This window comes from Neomonachus schauinslandi, chromosome 10 (genome assembly GCF_002201575.2).
Source record: "Neomonachus schauinslandi chromosome 10, ASM220157v2, whole genome shotgun sequence".
NCBI lineage: Eukaryota > Metazoa > Chordata > Mammalia > Carnivora > Phocidae > Neomonachus > Neomonachus schauinslandi.
Genome location: NC_058412.1, coordinates 6,455,633 through 6,473,538, shown reverse-complemented (window position 1 = coordinate 6,473,538; position 17,906 = coordinate 6,455,633).

Genomic DNA, 17,906 nt, shown 5'->3' with positions numbered 1-17,906 from the left:
GAAGCTATTTAGACAGGGAAGTGGGTGGGACCTGTGTATACATGGGCAAAGGCCAAATGTTTTTTCTGGAACCAGTATCATTCCTATGACAATCTGGGGAAATTACGACCACAGAATCTCGGAGTTAGAACATAACTTAGTCATCCAGCAGCTCCTTCATTTTACAGAGGAGGCAAATGAGACCCCAGAGTGACTTATTTATTAGAGAGGAGTCAGCTAGATACCTGATAAATCGAGATGAAGATTCCCTGCTCTCCCACTGTACTGTGTTACATATGTGTATTTTGGGGGCAGAATTTAGCTTTTAGTTAAAGAATATGAAAGATCTGATGTCATCAAATTATCAAAGCATAGCACTAAAAATAAATCACAGCTGTTAAAACTATTAGCTCGAAGGCCGATGGCGGGGAGTATTGTAAAAGGAAGGGTCAGGCCATTAACACCTGAATCCACTGAACACTTTTAACATCACCAAAAAACCCCCCCAATATTATAGGTTTCCTGATGCCATGCCATAGGAAATACACATTACCACCTCCAGAAATTCTTGTCAGAAAATCCAAACCTGAATCTGATTAAGGCTCTAGATCTAACTACCAGTTGAAGAGAAAGAGGATAGAAGAATATATTAAACTCCACCACAGGGTCATAACTGGCCAAATCCAGACTAGAAAATTCTACAGAATGGATGACCCAGTTTCCTCAACAACAAAATAATCATAGGAATAAAGAAGGAAATTAGAAAAGAGAGAGGGAGGGTTTTTATACATTAAAAGAAACATAGGAGATATTAACCAAATGTAATGTGGACCTTGACTATCTCTTGATTCAAACAAACAAAAATGGCAAAAGACTTCTTATAGGACAATCAAGGAAATTTGAACACTGGCTGACGTTAGATGATATTAAGTTTCTATTCTTAATACTTTTAGGTGTGTATCTTTTAGAGATACAAACAGAAGTATTTACAGATTAAATAGTATAACGTCCAGGGTTTGCTTTGAAGTTCTCTATCTGGGGATAAGGGATGGACTGTACAGATGAAAGAAGATTTGAGCTGTGTTGTAATTATTGAGTCTCAGTGATAGATACTCATGATACCAGTCTCTCTACTTTTGTATATGTTTGAAACTCTCTTTTTTTTTTTTTTTTTTTTAAGTTTTTATTTTTTTGACAGAGAGAGAGATAGCGAGAGCAGGAACACAAGCAGGGGGAGTGGGAGAGGGAGAAGCAGGCTTCCCACTGAGCAGAGAGCCCGATGTGGGACTCGATCCCAGGACCCTGGGATCATGACCTGAGCCGAAGGCAGATGTGAAACAACTGAGCCACCCAGGCGCCCCTGAAACTCTTTCTTAAAAAGGTGAAAATAACAATAAAACCAAGATAAACACAATACATATGATAGACTGTACACATACATTCTGCTGCTAGTTTTTTTTTATAGGATTCAAAGGATCATTTAGTCTGTGATGTTTTTATTTAAAGTGATTTTCCTACATCTTTACTGAACAGCATCCAAACACTGCTGGACAGGTGGTACCTCTGGCATGTCTCTGTTTTGCACTTTGTGTCATAATAATCCTTTAGCCTGTCTGTCTCCGCCCTTCAAGCTCCTGAAGGCCAGAGACTATACCTTTTTTTTTCATCTTCCTCTCCCTGGTCCAGTATTTGATGTGCACCAAATAAAGAAATGGCTTTTCAGGAAAACATCTTTCTCATTGGCCACTTTCACCATGATTTTCTTTATGTTGAAATGCAAATCTGTCTTTGTTGGTGGTGATATCATTCTGTCCTCACTGAAAATGGAAAACAGTGTTAAAAAGAATAAAAAAAAATTATCCGAATCCTCTTCCATCATTCCCCATCTTCTGCCCAACAACCTTTGATTTTCTAAGTTTTCCTTCTGAATAATTACTTAAAATCATCACTATGTATCTGCCTTGAAACTTTTCCAGATTTTCAATCTTACTTAAGCTGATTTTTTTTTAAAGTAGGCTCCACACCTAGTACAGGGCCCATTGCAGGGCTTGAACTCATGACACTGAGATCAAGACCTGAGCTGAGATCAAGAGTTGCACACTTAACCAACTCAGCCACCCAAGTGCCCCTTAAGCTGAATTTTTAAAATCAAGATACGTGTACAAACTATTCTAATAAGCCTGGTGCAGGGCTTGATCTCACGACCCTGAGATCATGACCTGAGCTGAAATCAAGAGTCAGATGCTTAACTGACTGAGCCAGGTGCCTGGATCCTCTAGTCTTAATTGAGTCCAGCTAACACTATATGGATCAGAGACAAGCCATTCCCACTGAACCTTGCCCCAGCTGAATATCCGCAGAAAGGCTGTCACTATTTTGGTGGGTAATTTGTTACACAGCCATAGACAACTGCTATAAAGGGGGAAGGTGAAATCCTTTCTCAGTGCTCAGCATATACCTTGTTTGAACCTAAAATGCTAATTTGTGTTTTCTTTGCCTATCAAAATTCTATCCATCTTCAGAATTACCCAAAGGTCCCAAATACAGGAGACTGGAGTTTCCAGATTGTTTCCCCCCCACAGAGACAGGAGAGAGTAGGTTCAAGATGTTTCTGGAACATATTCAAGAAATTCTTCAATATGCCAGGAAGTAAGGAAGTGCCTTCCAAAATTATAGGGGCATATCCTCAGGACACAGGTACCAGCTTGAAGGGACTCCCAATGGCTAAAACTGGGACAAGTCATCCACCAATATGACTAAGTACAATAATGAATTATAAACCATTTAAAAATAATCATCATTATCAAATTATAATAAATAAGAAGGAAAGGAAGAAGGAAAGAAAAAGATCAACCTATCAATCAAGCAATCAATAGGTGGGCAAGAAGGAGGGAGGTCTTACTCCTACACCAGGATGCGGAAGCAAAATGCTATGCGTGGTGGGAATGCTGGAGTTGAAAAATCCCCATTTTGCAACCATTAGGTTAAAGATTGACTCCGGTAATCTGCAGCTGTTAAGTTTAAGGGAATTTGATGAGGAGCGGGATAGTTGCGAGGTCCTCATGTGTTACCTTCTGTTAAAATTGTTTATTAGTTGTATGGGAGAAAAATAAACATTATAGAGTGGAGATATCGGACAACTGCTTGACCGGGTGATCAAAATGAACATTGCCTATAAGAGACAGACCGGTATCACACACAAAGAATACAAAGTCGCCTATGCAGTATTATAATCCTCCATCCAATCACGAAGGAAATATCAGGTAAGCACAAAATGAGGAATATTGTAGTTAAAAAAAGAAAAGTTAGTGGGAGTTAGAACTATAGTTTTCAAAAGTGTCAAGGTCATGAAAACCAAAGAAAGGCTATGGAAATGTTCCAGATTGAATGTAGCTAAAGAGACCTGACCCTAGACCAGATCCTCTACTGGGAAAAAAAAGCCTTAAGATTTAAAAATGTTATTAGATCACCTGGTAAGATTGGAGTATGGACTGTAGATTGTTAGATTATAAATGCATACGTATCAATGTAATTTATGAAGCTGATAATTGTATTTTGGTTATTTGAGAGAAAGTCCCTAACCTTTTTTTTTTAAAGATTTTATTTATTTATTTGAGAGAGAGAGAATGAGAGAGAGCAAGCACATGAGAGGGAGGAAGGTCAGAGGGAGAAGCAGACTCCCCGCCGAGCAGGGAGCCCGATGTGGGACTCGATCCCGGGACTCCAGGATCATGACCTGAGCCGAAGGCAGTCGCTTAACCAACTGAGCCACCCAGGCGCCCCAGAAAGTCCCTAACCTTAAAAAATACACACTGAAGTGTGTAGGGGTAATGGGCCATAATGTATGTAACTTACCTTAAATTATTCAGGTATTATTAAAATATGTATGTTTAAAATGAATGAAGGAAGGAAGAAAGAAAAACACAAATGATAGAGCAAATGGGATAAAAGTTTAACAGTAGGTGAATCTGAGTCTGAGGAAAGGGCACACAAATGTTCCTTGCACTATTTTTATATTTGTAATTATTTTCAGGCTGAACTTATTTCCAGATAAAAAGTTAACTGTTCTACTGTTCTGAGACGGAGTCCATGAAACCATTTCTCTGTCTTCAAATCTAAACCATCTCCCTTCTTTTCTCTGAACACCTATAGCACTTTACTATTTTGTTAGTGTTTTTTTAATCTTTGCATACAGCCTTGTATTATTATTATTACTCCGTTGTTTTGGGTTGATTTGGGTGTGGAAGACTGTATCTCATCTTCTCAAGTGCATGTTAAGTCCTCGGTGTGCTCTTTGTAATTCTCACGTCCCCAACAGAATATTGGCACAAAGCAAGTGCTCTGCATCATCTGGAGAGACCTCTGGCCAGGATTTGGCTTCACATTCTGCTCCATCACTCAATTGCTCTGTGAACTTGAGCAAATTCATATACATCTCTGAGGACTATAGGTGACTTGTTTTAAAGCCAGTGGTTAAAAATTTGGCCATGTTGAAGCAACGTTATATTCTAGAAGTAGCATGTAAAAAGTTATGAGTTAGAATATGAGTTTCTATATATTAAAAAAAGTGCTTTATTGCATATCAGGCTGCAGCTATTAAAAACAAAGCAACAATTTTGGGAGTTCAAAACCTTAAAAGTTTGAGCAAATTTGTTGAACCATACATACATCCTTCTACTTGTTTCATTTTGGCAACGTTTTTTTCTTTACCATGAATACCATGATAATTGTGTACTGAGGCATGGAGAAAGCAGATTTCCCTGAACGGTCTTTTTCAGCAGTTAAGTCCGGTTTTATATCTATCCACCTTCTACCCAGCTTCCCTGTGGCGAATAAAACACATTTATAAGGTATTGGTTGAGGTGATTAAGTGTGCCTGATGTCCTTAGCAGTTTGATGTTCCGTTAATAATTCTGCATTTCTTACTTTATGATTGACGCTAAGGATCTTGAGCAAAAGCCCATAGAATTTAAGTCTTTTTTCTTCCTCCCTCTCAGGGCCAAAAATTGCTCAGTTTTCAGATTGAAGTTACGAGAAGTTTCAAATACATTTTTGTACCTGAAAGATTAAAATAATGGACATAAAAAAGAGCCCCTCTCTTTTATTGATTGAAGTAAGTTCTCTCTTTTAGTTTCTTCTTTGCCTGTTTCATATCTAACCAACCTACCATTCATAGTAGAGTTTTAAAAGGTGTCAGCTATTTTTGAAAAAATTTTGATCTACTGATAGAGTAACAAAATATACTTTAAGTTTTATCTATATGTAGAAACAAAATTGCGGCTAATAAAAATTTATGTGGAGCGTCATGCTTTCCAATTGTCAAAGCTCCCACAGTGTGTATGAGAATCACGTGAAATTTGTATGTGCACTGACGTTAGCCACATAGTAAAGGAACTTTGTGGTTCACGGAAACACTGTTAGATATGTTTCTATTATCTTTTCAGCAAACACAAATATTTTGTGAATAAGTGAATAAATAGACAGTAACTAATAATAAAGGAAGCATAACTATAATAACTAATACTTATTAATTTCATGCACGCCCCATGAATTTTTTAATATTTAAAAAAACTCAGTGCTCAATTATGTCTGTGATTTGGTTTCATCCTGATTTTGTTATCTGTGGAAGTTTTAAAGGTGAAAATGGGGTTCCTAAAAGGTCTAATGCTGGCACCGTTCATGCTAATTTTCCTTATCCATTCAGGTTGAATCAGATTTATTTAATTCTCCAGTTGGAAACATCTTAGGATAGTTATGACCTCAGGAGAAGTATTCTTCTGTGTCACCCCTGAGCCCTTAGTTTTCCTTTACTACATTACTACATTTGTGCTTTATATCGGTTAATTGACCATATATTGGGAATAGTGGAAAACCCTCCACAAATGACCTGTTGTTTTCACTGTACTTTTTTAAGGTCGACGAGACTGGTGTCTTGTGCCATAGCTGTTACAGATATCAGAATGGCTGCTGGTGAAAATATTGTTCAGAATTTTTACTTTGCCTGCCACCAAGAGTAATGCTCCATTTCACTCTATCATTATTGCTTCTTTAAATAGAACTATAATTTTTTACTTTGTGAATATGACATCTTAGGGAAGAAATGCTTGATTTATATATATAGAATCAAAGATATTACACAGACCATCAAATGAGACCACTGCCCAAGGTCAAAGATTTCACCTTCTACAGGAATACCATTGAAGGGGAAAAGTAATATTGTGTGAAATTCATGTCCGTGTTATAACCCACTGCCTGCATCTTGAGAAGCAGTATTGGCTTCTCTAAAACTAATGGATTTTCAATACATTGGTGAGTTTATAACTCACCCTCCTCCTTTTGAACAAAACGTATGTCTTCTCTAGAAATCCAAGATCTATTTCAACTTGGAAGTCTAGGGGCTTACTATTTTAAGGCACACATTTTAAGATGAAGGTCAATTTTTTTTTCACTAAATTGTTTGCCTGACAAAATGTTGACACTCAAATCTTGACAAATACCTTTATTCAGAATGGGTTTATATTTTCACATCTCAGTAGGAACAAATCGAGCATACTACTGTAGGTTTGTCTAATTCATACACTTAAGAATTATCTTTGTAAGAAAGCCTTGATACATAAATATAACTCAGAAAAAGTAAACTTGGTTCAAAACTTAAATCTGAACATTGTTCATGTGTAATATGAAATAATTAAATTATAAAGATGCATGCATATTTGTGTCTGTTGTTCCCTTCTAAATAAACTTTAATTCTTAACTATACCAATTGTACAAATATTAATTTGGGGTTAGGTATACCAGATTTGGAAACTACTGATGGGTGAATTCATATGCTTTGATATGATGCTATGTCTTATGATATGTAAAGTTGGCTGATTTAATGGACGCTAAATTCCGTTAAAACATGGTTCAAATCAATACTTTAATATGTATAAGCATTACTCTTAGTGATATTTATTTGATGTTATTACTCGTGCTATTTTATTTATTATATTGAGTCAGAGTCTCCTTGTAAATACAATGTAATCCACTATCTCAGTAAAACCTGCTCAGCAGGCTGTAAGAATCAAGTTTGCGTTTTACTTTGGAAACATTTAACAGTTAGAGTCAATCAAGATGCTGTTAAGAGTTGAGCACTACTACTGTGAAAATCAGAAATCGTGATTTCTTATTTCTTAATGTTCTCACTTATATTTCTTAAGTGTTCTCACTTTATTTCTTAATGTTCTCACTTATATTTCTTAAGTGGTTGATTTAGTAATTATGTAAACAGTAGAACACAGTGAATTAGTTGATGGGTACATCAGCTTTGCCCCTGCATTTGGGTGGGTTGTTTTGTTGTACAAATTCCTTTTCTCGTAACATGAAATTTTTAAATGTGTAAACCATATTTCATCGTTATCTCATTTTGTTGCTTTTATTTGTTACAAGAATTTTCAATGAGGGAAATGTATGTAAGTTTTGTGACTGATTTAATGGAAAATATTTGAAGGATTAAAATCAGTAAATCAGGAAGATAAAGTTGAGAAAGTGTTATACAAGACCAAAGAGCAGGAAAATAGAAAAAAATTAAATTAAAGGATCAATTCAGGAAGTCCAATAGCTTTCAAGTAAGAATTTCATAGAGAACAGAGATAATGAAGTGGAGAAATGATCAAAGTTCGAAGACAATTTCCCTGATTTGAAGGTCATGTGTTTCTGGAAATGGATGGGCCCCCAAAATACCCAGTATAAGAAGTAGAAAGGACATCCCAAGACACATCACTAAAATTTCAGAATGTTAATGATAACAAGAATATCCAAAAAGCTTTCAGATGAAGAAAAAGAAGAAGAAGAAAAAAAAGATCACATACAAAGAATCAGGAATTAAAGTGGCATTTCTTAACAGCATCACTGGAGCTCATAATAAAATGGAGCACTGCCTTCGAGATTCTAAGTGCAAAAGGGTTTCAACCCACAATTCCAGACCCAGCTTTGGCAGATATTACAGACTGGGGCACTCAACAGCCACTCCCCCTCTTTCCTCTTCCTAATGGCCTTCCTCTGCTTTAAATACTCCAGAGCTAAAAAAGTACTTCCCAGGTGCCCTTGCAGCAGAAGTGCTGGGCTTTACCAAGGTCCCATCAAGCAAACCCACCCGTGAGGGACTTGGAAGGTGGAGATGTGTGAGGTGGTAGCTACACGGAGTACCCAATATTCCGTGGCATCTGTGGCAAAGGATGCAGTATCTCAGTGTTTCTCAACTTTTTTTCTTTTTATCATTGTTCCCCCGAGGAGCCTTTTTAGATTTCCCTTCCTAATTACTCCCACCTATGAAATTTTAATACCACAGATATATTGTATATCCATTTATGTACTATATATATGTTCTATATTTTATTTTTTTTTTAAAGATTTATTTACTTACTTAGAGAGAGCACAAGTGGGGTGGACAGAGGGGAAAGGAGAGAGAATCTTAAGCAAACTCCACGCTCAGTGCATGAGCCCAACACGGGGCTGGATTTCATGACCCTGAGATCACAACTTGAGCCGAAGCCAAGAGTCTCAAGCTTAATTGGCTGCACCACCCAGGTGCCCCAGTATATGTTTTATATTTTAAAATAGCAAGTATGTTTGGCCTACCCGTTCCCTCCCAAAACCATTTTTGTCCCTATTGGAGCAATATTGTGCCTGCTGAGAAATCGTGTGTTATCTGATCCCTAGAATCCTAAGTATCAAATAGCAGGTGGCAGTGGCAATGGGGTTCCTATTAGAACAGTCCAATGGTGTAACTGAGTGTTGTTCCTGGCTGTGTAACATTCAGGTGTTCCAATCTAGGAAAAAAGTGAAAGAAATCCTTCCATGACACCAGATGAAAACCCTAGGCTGAAGGCTTGTTTTAGAGCTCAGAGAGCAGCCAGTCCAGAATGGAGCAGGAGAACACCCCGGGAAGCATAAAACCGATAGATTACCCCATGCATACAATCCTGTTGATAGGAGTTTTAGAGTTGTGGGGTCAGATTAGGAGATGAATTAGTGATAGCTACACAGAAAATTGAATGAAGAAAAAGAAAGGTAAATGTTACCTCCAGGACAAATACAAAGTAGTAGAGACATGGAAACACAATCACAGTATACTATGTGGCTCATCTTTGAAGAATATTTATGAGGTTATAATAATGGAAACTCTGAATATTTATTTAACCCACAGTAGTGATATAATTATATTGGGAAGACAGAGCTGAAGGAAGGGTGGGAAAATAGCTGTTATTCTCATCATCCATAGTTAAGTGGTCAATGTATAATGTTTAAAATGAGTAAGTCTTGAAATAGCAGTATAAACTTTTTTTTTTTTTTGAAGAAAACTCAGAGGACCATTGAACAATTTTAAGAGCTGAAAATGTTGACTGTGGGAAGCAACAATCAGGAATGGGGAGAAATCAGGAGTTGTTAGGGGAATCTTCCTTTCTTGTTAAAGTCATACAGTGCTATTGGATTTTTAACTTGTACACATATTACCATCTCACATAAATGCAGTGAAATTCAAAAAATAAAAACAACAACAACAAAAATGCCTGCACTGTTCTTAGGCCCCTTAACTGCTTCTGTTTTCATCTTCTCCCCAGATGATCTTGTTAATATTTGTCTATATTTGCTTTTCCTTCATAGAAGTCCTTGGATATACCATTCCTTGGAAAAGACTTTAGACAGGCATATTATTTATAGGTCTTGATCTAAACGAGTCTCTTAAGACTGAACACTGTGGCAAATGAATTCCCTTTCCTTCCCACATTCTCTTCCTGGTCCAAATACTCTTATCATTTGAATGGTATATTGGCCAATGCTGGCTCTCAAATGCAGGATCTCAAAGTTGGAAGATTTATGGTATTTGTAAGAAACCACAGTTACCAGAAACATCAAAGAATATTTATATCTTTATTACAATCAAGAATTTACTCTGAGCATTTCATTTAAATTACAGAATGAGTCTAGTAATGTTGTCATAGTTACCACTAATTTAGTATTAGTGGATTTAGTTATTTTGACACAGAAAAAGGGTTATGGATTGATTATTTATAAATCTGAAAGACAATGAAACCTAGTTAAATTACTTGTTCTAGTACAAGAGTCAACATCTGTGGCTTATTTCGGTATTTGCTTAATTAAAATGAGGTTCTTAACAAAATAAGATCCTAGAGCAATGGTTCATAAACTTCAGTGTGTGCTTAGGAATTACCCATGAACACTGGTAAAATTCAGATTCCAGGGCCCTGATCTTTAAATCCTCTCCCTACCCCTCTCCCCTTCTCCTTCTTGGAATTCTGATTCTCTATTTGGTATTATCCAGAAATCTGGATTTTAAATAAGTGTCCTCAGTGATTCTGGTAAAGGTAGTCCTGTGGAAGCCACTGAGACACACTGACTTGTTGGGTTGTGTCAGACATATTGGAGTGGGCTTTATTTTATTTTATTTTTTTTAAAGATTTTATTTATTTATTTTGAGAGAGAGAATGAGATAGAGAGAGAGAGCATGCGAGGGGGGAGGGTCAGAGAGAGAGGCAGACTCCCTGCCGAGCAGGGAGCCCGACGTGGGACTCGATCCCGGGACTCCAGGATCATGACCTGAGCCAAAGGCAGTCGCTTAACCAACTGAGCCACCCAGGCGCCTGGAGTGGGCTTTATTTTTCTTTCAATTTATTTCTCAGTGACACTCAAGCAACTCCAGAGGGAACAATTTTGAGTGCTCTCTCAGATAAGTATCCAGGGACCAGAAGCTGAATATATTTTACACAAAGAGGAATAGAGTAGCTTTATGCAATAAGATCAAGCTCCTGGCTCCTGTCCTAGAATAATATAAGATCATTTCATTGGTTACCAGTTGGATGCTGACCAAAAAAAGATAAGTATTTGTGGATTCAGAGATACAGTATTTAAAGAAATACTATACAGAAGGATGAAATGTAATAGTACTTGGAATTTTCAACATCATCATTCAGAGTAATAATTTTTTTTCTTTTCGAGAGAGAGAGAGAAAGAGAGTAGAGTAGGGGTGGGGGCAGAGGGAGAGGGAGGGAGAGAATCTTAAGCAGGCGCCACACTCGGCACGGAGCCCAACGTGGGACTTGATCTCACAACCCTGAGACCATGACCTGAGCCAAAATCAAGAGTCAGATGCTTAACTGACTAAGCCACCCAGGTGCTCCCAGATTAATAGTTTTTAAATGTTTCACAAAGTAATACTCCAAATTATAAATTAAATGTTCATTTGCTCAGATCTCCATGAAATCCTTGTATTAATTACTGTTTGTCTTTTTCTTCATTTTTTTCTACTGTGTAGGTTGTAAAGGCTTGGAATAGATACAGTTAAAAAACAAAATAATCTAATTTACCATAGTATATTCCAGCATTTATGAAGAAGATAAAGTTTAAATCTAGTTGTCCTCTTAACTATTTCTGTGAATATAAAGCTCTGTTAATGTTTCAGGTGAGGTAGGCCAGCACTGTGATCAATCATTTACGTTAATGTTCTCAACAATCTTAATATTTGTATGGGACCATAAAAGACCCTGAATAGCCAAAGCAATTTTGAAAAAGCAAAGCAAAGCTGGAGGCATCACAATTCAAGTTATATTGCAAAGCTGCAGTAATCAAAACAGTATGGTACTGGATTGGACACATAGATCAATGGAACAGAACAGAAAACCCAGAAAAGAACTCTCAACTCTATGGTCAGCTAATCTTCGACAAAGCAGGAAAGAATGTCCAATGAAACAAAACCATTTCTTCAACAAGTGGTGTTGGGAAAACTGGACAGCAGCATGCGAAAGAATGAGACTGGACCACTTTCTTACCATACACAAAACTAAATTCAAAATGAATAAAAGACCAAAATGTGAGACCTGAAACCATAAAAATCCTAGAAGAGAACACATGCAGTCACTTCTTTGACATTGGCCATAGCAACTTTTTTCTAGATATATCTCCTGAGGCAAAAAACAAAAGCAAAAATAAACTGTTGAGGCTACATCAAAGCTAAAATCTTCTGCACAGCAAACAGTCAACAAAACTAAAAGGCAGCCTACAGAATGGGAGAAGATATTTGTAAATGACATGTCTGATAAAGAATATCCAAGATATATAAAGAACTTATAAAATTCAACACCCCAAAAATGAATAATCCAATTTAAAAATGGGCAGAAGACATTTTTCCAAAGAAGATATACAGAGGGCCAACACATGAAAAGATGCTCAACATCACTGATTATCAGGGAAATGCAAATCAAAACTGCAATGAGATATCACCTCACACCTGTCAGAATGGCTAAAATCAACAGCACAAGAAACAGTAGGTGTTGGCGAGGATGTGGAGAAAGGGGAACTCTCTCATACTGTTGGTGGGAATAAAAACTGGTGCAGCTACTCTGGAGAAGGTATGAACTTTCCTCAAAAGTTAAAAAGAGAACTACCCTGCAATCCAGTAATTGCACTACTGGGTATTTACCCCAAAATACAAAAATACTAATTAGAAGGGATACATGCACCCTGATGTTTATAGCAGCATTATCTACAATAGCCAAATTATGGAAACCACCCAAGTGTCCACTGACTGATGAATGGATAAAGAAGATGTGGTAGAGATATACAATGGAATATTACTCGGCCATAAAAAAGAAAAAAATCTTACCATTTGCATAAGTCAGAGAAAGACAAATACCATATGATTTCACTCATATGTGGAATTTAAGACACAAAACAAATGAGCAAAGGGAAAAAAAGAGAGATAAGCAAACCAAGAAACACTATAGACAACAAACTGATGGTAACCAGAGGGGAGGTGGGGGGGGATGGGTGAAATAGGTGATGGGGATTAAGGAGGGCACTTGTGATGAGCACCAGGTGATATATGGAAGTGTTGAATCACTACATTGTACACCTGAAATTAATTTAACACTGTATGTTAACTAACCAGAACTTAATAAAAACTTAAAACAATTTAAAAAACTTAAAAATAAATCAATGTTCTCTTTTTACCCCAAATCTTAGTCCTCAGTGGTTTTGTTAATCTCTCTCAATTTGGAGGGGTAAACCAACTAAACTTTTTGTTGTTAATCTACACTTCTATTTAGTCTATGGCTCCCCTTGTAAATGTGACTGTATACTGTGAGACCTGAGACTCCTATAATAACAATGGTGAGGATGATGATGATGATGGGGGTGATGATGGCTACTGCTTATTGAGAGTTTACGGTGTGAAAAGAATCATGTGATTTGAACGGCACGAATCATTATTATTCCCATTTTATAGATGGGAAGATTGAGGCCCAAGGAGGTTAAATAACTCACCCCAAACAAATAAGTAACAGTAGGCTTCAAATTCAAGAAATCTGGTTCCAGTGCCCAGCTTCTTTACCTAGTACTTTCTGTAATCCTACCCTCCCAATGCCTCACCAAAATTAGGGGTAATATTTCAAATGAAGAATCTAAGAAAGGAGCTTCCACTGGTAGTATTTTCACCTGATCTACATTCTCATTTTGGAAGTGGCAACTCATTATTCATAAATCTAATAGTACAATTGATTTAAGCTACCTTGGGAACATTTGGTACTTCTTTCATTACAGATTTACACTTGATTTTTAAAAAATATCTTGTTAATTATAGCTCAATTTTATTTTGTTTTTTAAGTAAACTCTATGCCCAACATGGGGCTTGAACTCACCACCCCAAGATCAAGAGTCACATGTTCTACCAACTGAGCTACCAACTGAGATAGCCAGGCACCCCAGATTTCCACTTTAATGTGTTGTGATTTTATTTTATTTATTTTTTAAAGATTTATTTATTTTAGGAAGAATGAAAGAGGGAGAGAGAGAGAGAAAGCACACATGAGAGCGAGCGGGGCAGGGGGAGGCAGAGAGAGCGGGAGAGAAGCAGACACCCCACTGAGCGCAGAGCTGACACAGGGCTCCATCTCACAACCCTGAGATCATGACCTGAGCGGAAATCAAGAGTCGGAGGCTTAACTGACTGAGTCACCCAGGTGCCCCTAATATGTTGTGATTTTCATAGGAACTGTCTTGTGATATATAGTATTTAAAGCCCAGATCAGAATTTACATATAAGAACATAAATAAGAGAGAATAGCTATCAGCTTTTAAGTGGAAAATAAATTAAAAGATAATTTGATGAAATCAAAACCAGGCCATTATCTGATTACAAAGCTTTCCTTAGCATGTACCTTATGTTTAACCAGAAGAGTCACCTGTCCAGGAGAGCAAGTCCTTTGACAAGGGAACTAGGTCAGATGTCGTAACCACAGACTTTATACGCAGAGATGATTCTCATTCCTAATTCTTTACTGCTTAGGACTCTAGCATCAGTATTGTAATCTGTGAAGCAAAACCCAGCATCTGAAAAATGACAGAAATGGAGGAAGGATTTGAGCACAAAATACCTACAACACAATATGTTCTTTGACACATTTACCCACGAAGAGGGAAATTTGCTCAAAGTGTTAGGCCTCTGGGGGACTACACAGAACGTGGTGGGCTGGAGAATCACCAAAGGCTTTCTCTTTATTGCAGAGCCAGTAAGAGAAGAGGGGGGTATAACTCCTCTCCTCTAGTCAGACTAGACTATTTAGAAGAGCAGTGATAGGTCCACACATCTAAGGAAAGGAACTCTTCTTATAATTATAGGTGAACAGAAATAACCTGCAATATTAAGCAGAACTGAGGAAATGAGGTCTTCTTACACAGTGTAGCACCCCAAGTAGATGCAGTCAGCATTCCTTGTGGTGATGGTATTATGATGGAATCTGGGGTGGGTATTGTGACTTACATTTAACGTGTTTCATAATTCGGACACAAATGCCATTACGCAAACATGTGGAAGCATGAGAGTTTGTACACTGTTTTAAATACCTAGGGACAAAGGGTTTCAGATGGCATACTTATAATAAGCGCTGAGGGGCTGTTCTGTTTATGGAGACTTGACTCGTTCATCTAAAGGTGAAAAAGCTGAGTGAATCTATGAGGAAAATGGAATGTTTCCCCAAGATGCACAGATATAACACAGAAGTCATCACAGGTCACTGAAAATCACAGACATTTTGAAAAAGAAAGTTTGATTAGAGATAAAATAAATTAGAGGTAGTTCTGAAACCAGAACAGCAACTGGAAAGCAATGCAATCCTCAAACTGAGGAGTAATAGTTTTGTTTGCAGCTCTTAGTCAAATAAACCTAGACTGTATGTAGGCTCAGGGAGACAGAAAAAAATCTAGAAATTCTTGGGAATCGTATAATATTTTTTAAAGATTTTATTTATTTATTTGAGAGAGATAGCGATAGAGCAGGAGCAGTGAGGAGAGAGAGAAGCAGGCTCCCCGCTGAGCAGGGAGCCTGATGTGGGACTTGATCCCAGGACCCTGGGATCATGACCTGAGCCGAAGGCAGATGCTTAGCTGACTGAGACACCCAGATGTCCCAGGAATCATATAATTTTAGACAAAGAAGGCACCTGCGAAATTATTTAGTTTCTAAATCTCCTAACGTGTACTCAAACGAAACCGAAGCGACTTATTCGTTGTTATAGGCCTCGTAAGTGGCAGAGCCAGAAATCAGCTGAGCCAGGACTTCAGTGAAGATCTCCTACCTTTACCATTTCCTGTGTTTGTTACCTCTTGTTCGGTGTACTTTGTGATGTCCTAATTGAAGCATGTTAGGTCTTTTTTTTTTTTTTTTTAAAGATTTTATTTATTTATTTGAGACAGAGAGAATGAGAGAGACAGGGAGCACATGAGAGGGGGGAGGGTCAGAGGGAGAAGCAGGCTTCCTGCCAAGCAGGGAGCCCGATGCGGGACTCGATTCCAGGACTCCAGGATCATGACCTGAGCCGAAGGCAGTCGCTTAACCAACTGAGCCACCCAGGCGCCCGAAGCATGTTAGGTCTTAAAGGGTGACTTCCTGAATTTCAGTTTTTGTTCTGTTAAGGTTAGCTTGTAAGTGCTTGAAGATGCCAATCAATTAACTTGGGGCTTTTACTATGTGTATGGTCCAATGCCCTTCGTCCTCTAAGTTATAAGTTATTCTTATATTCTAAGATATAAGTTATTCTAAGATATAAGAGCTTAGACTAGGGAGAATTGCCTAAGAACTCTCCTTTCATGACACATACCATTTTTATGAAACAAAAGCAGCTTGGCAGATTATTCATTTCTTCTGAGTGGTTTATTCAAAGTTAAAAATAAGTTTCATTTTAGCAATCTTTAATTACCATAGCCATTTTAGGAGGAGAGAGCAAGGTAGACAGTCATTTTATTATATGTGAACTCCGTTCGGTGCTCTTATAATTTGGTCTAAGTAACTCTTGTTCAAAGGTGGTTGCTATATGGAAACCTCTTCCCTATGAATTATTATTTCTAACACTAATACTACTAATATCTTAAAAATAACTTAGCCTATTGTCAATTTCACGTTCATAGTCAGAATATTCCTGTAAGGTAGGACGAAGTTCTATTATCCAGCTTAACTGGATATGAGAAACTTAAGGCACAGAAAAGTTAAGCAGATTTCTCAAGTTCACAGTTATTTAGTGGAAAAGTCAGGACTGAAATTTGGGTCTTTTAACTTCCAGTCAAGTCTCTTTCTCCCGGATGTGTTCTTTTGATTTTAATATTAGAAAAAGGACCTTATTTGGTACTTTTCCTATAGCACTTCATTCTGTTTTGTATATGATTGTTTGTTCTTTTGATTATAGCACCCCACAAAGTTCATGAACATAGCAAGTACTCAGTAATTTTTCTTTTTAAGAATTAAGAATGTGAGAATCACTCTTATAGGACGGATGTTATCTGAGGTAGGATAGTGAGGCATTATATGTAATTAGTTCAAGTCTTTCCCCCTTCATCACAGTTTAAGAGCTTGTAGCCTAATTAGCAGATACTGGGCAGAAGGCCTGCATCAAGTTTTTGCTATCATCACTGAGTTATTAGCTCAAAATATGGGCCTCAGTTTCTTCATTAAAAACATGAAGGTAGAGTATTTTTAATATGAGAAAAAATAGTTTCCATATTCAGAATTACATTTCGTAGATGGTAATTAACATTTCTTAAGTTTTACCACACAACAGGCGCAGCTCTGAACTCTTCATTTAGATAAGCTTTTATAACCTCATAACCCATGGTTTTGGTGCTATTATTATCCTCATTTTTATACATGAGGAATCTGAGGCTTAGAAAGGTTAAGTAGCCCCAAATTTTGCAGCTAATCAAAAGCAGACACAGCCGAAAACCTAGGTCTGACTCTAAAATCTAAGTATTAATATTATACTATATTTTACCGATAGCTTCACAACTCTGACACAGCCAAATTTTCCAGATGGCTAAAATCCTCCCTATTGTAGATATGTGGTTACCCCAAAATTCAGTCTAAGGAAACTCCTTTTTGTAGACATTATCTGTTCTAGACCGGAGACTGTATCTCTATGCTACTTTATTTAGGTTGCAATATGTTCCCAACACCCACCTTTCGAGTTTTTAAAATGGTATATTAATTTTTCCATCAGTTTGTATGCTCAGACACCTGTATGCTTTTTGTATGATTCCCCACAGTGGAGAAAAGGAAAAGAATATTTTCTAACATTATATTAATAGAGAGCTCCATATTATTGGTATAATATATTTTAATGAGCAGCCCATTGAACAGGTCTGTTCTCTAATTGATTACAACTCCCATTGGAACACTACCCCAGGGAGAATAAAGGCCCTGGCATTTTGCTTTTTCCTTCTGTCCTTTAATCAATTTGGTTGTCAGGATTAAGCTAACCCAACAACCAAAGAACGTCAGGCAGGAAGGGATTGAACCTATTAGTTCAACTGCCTCCTTTTCAGCGAGACAACGGAGGTCCAGGGGATTTACAGAGGCGCAAATATTCCTATCTGTGCTGTATCAT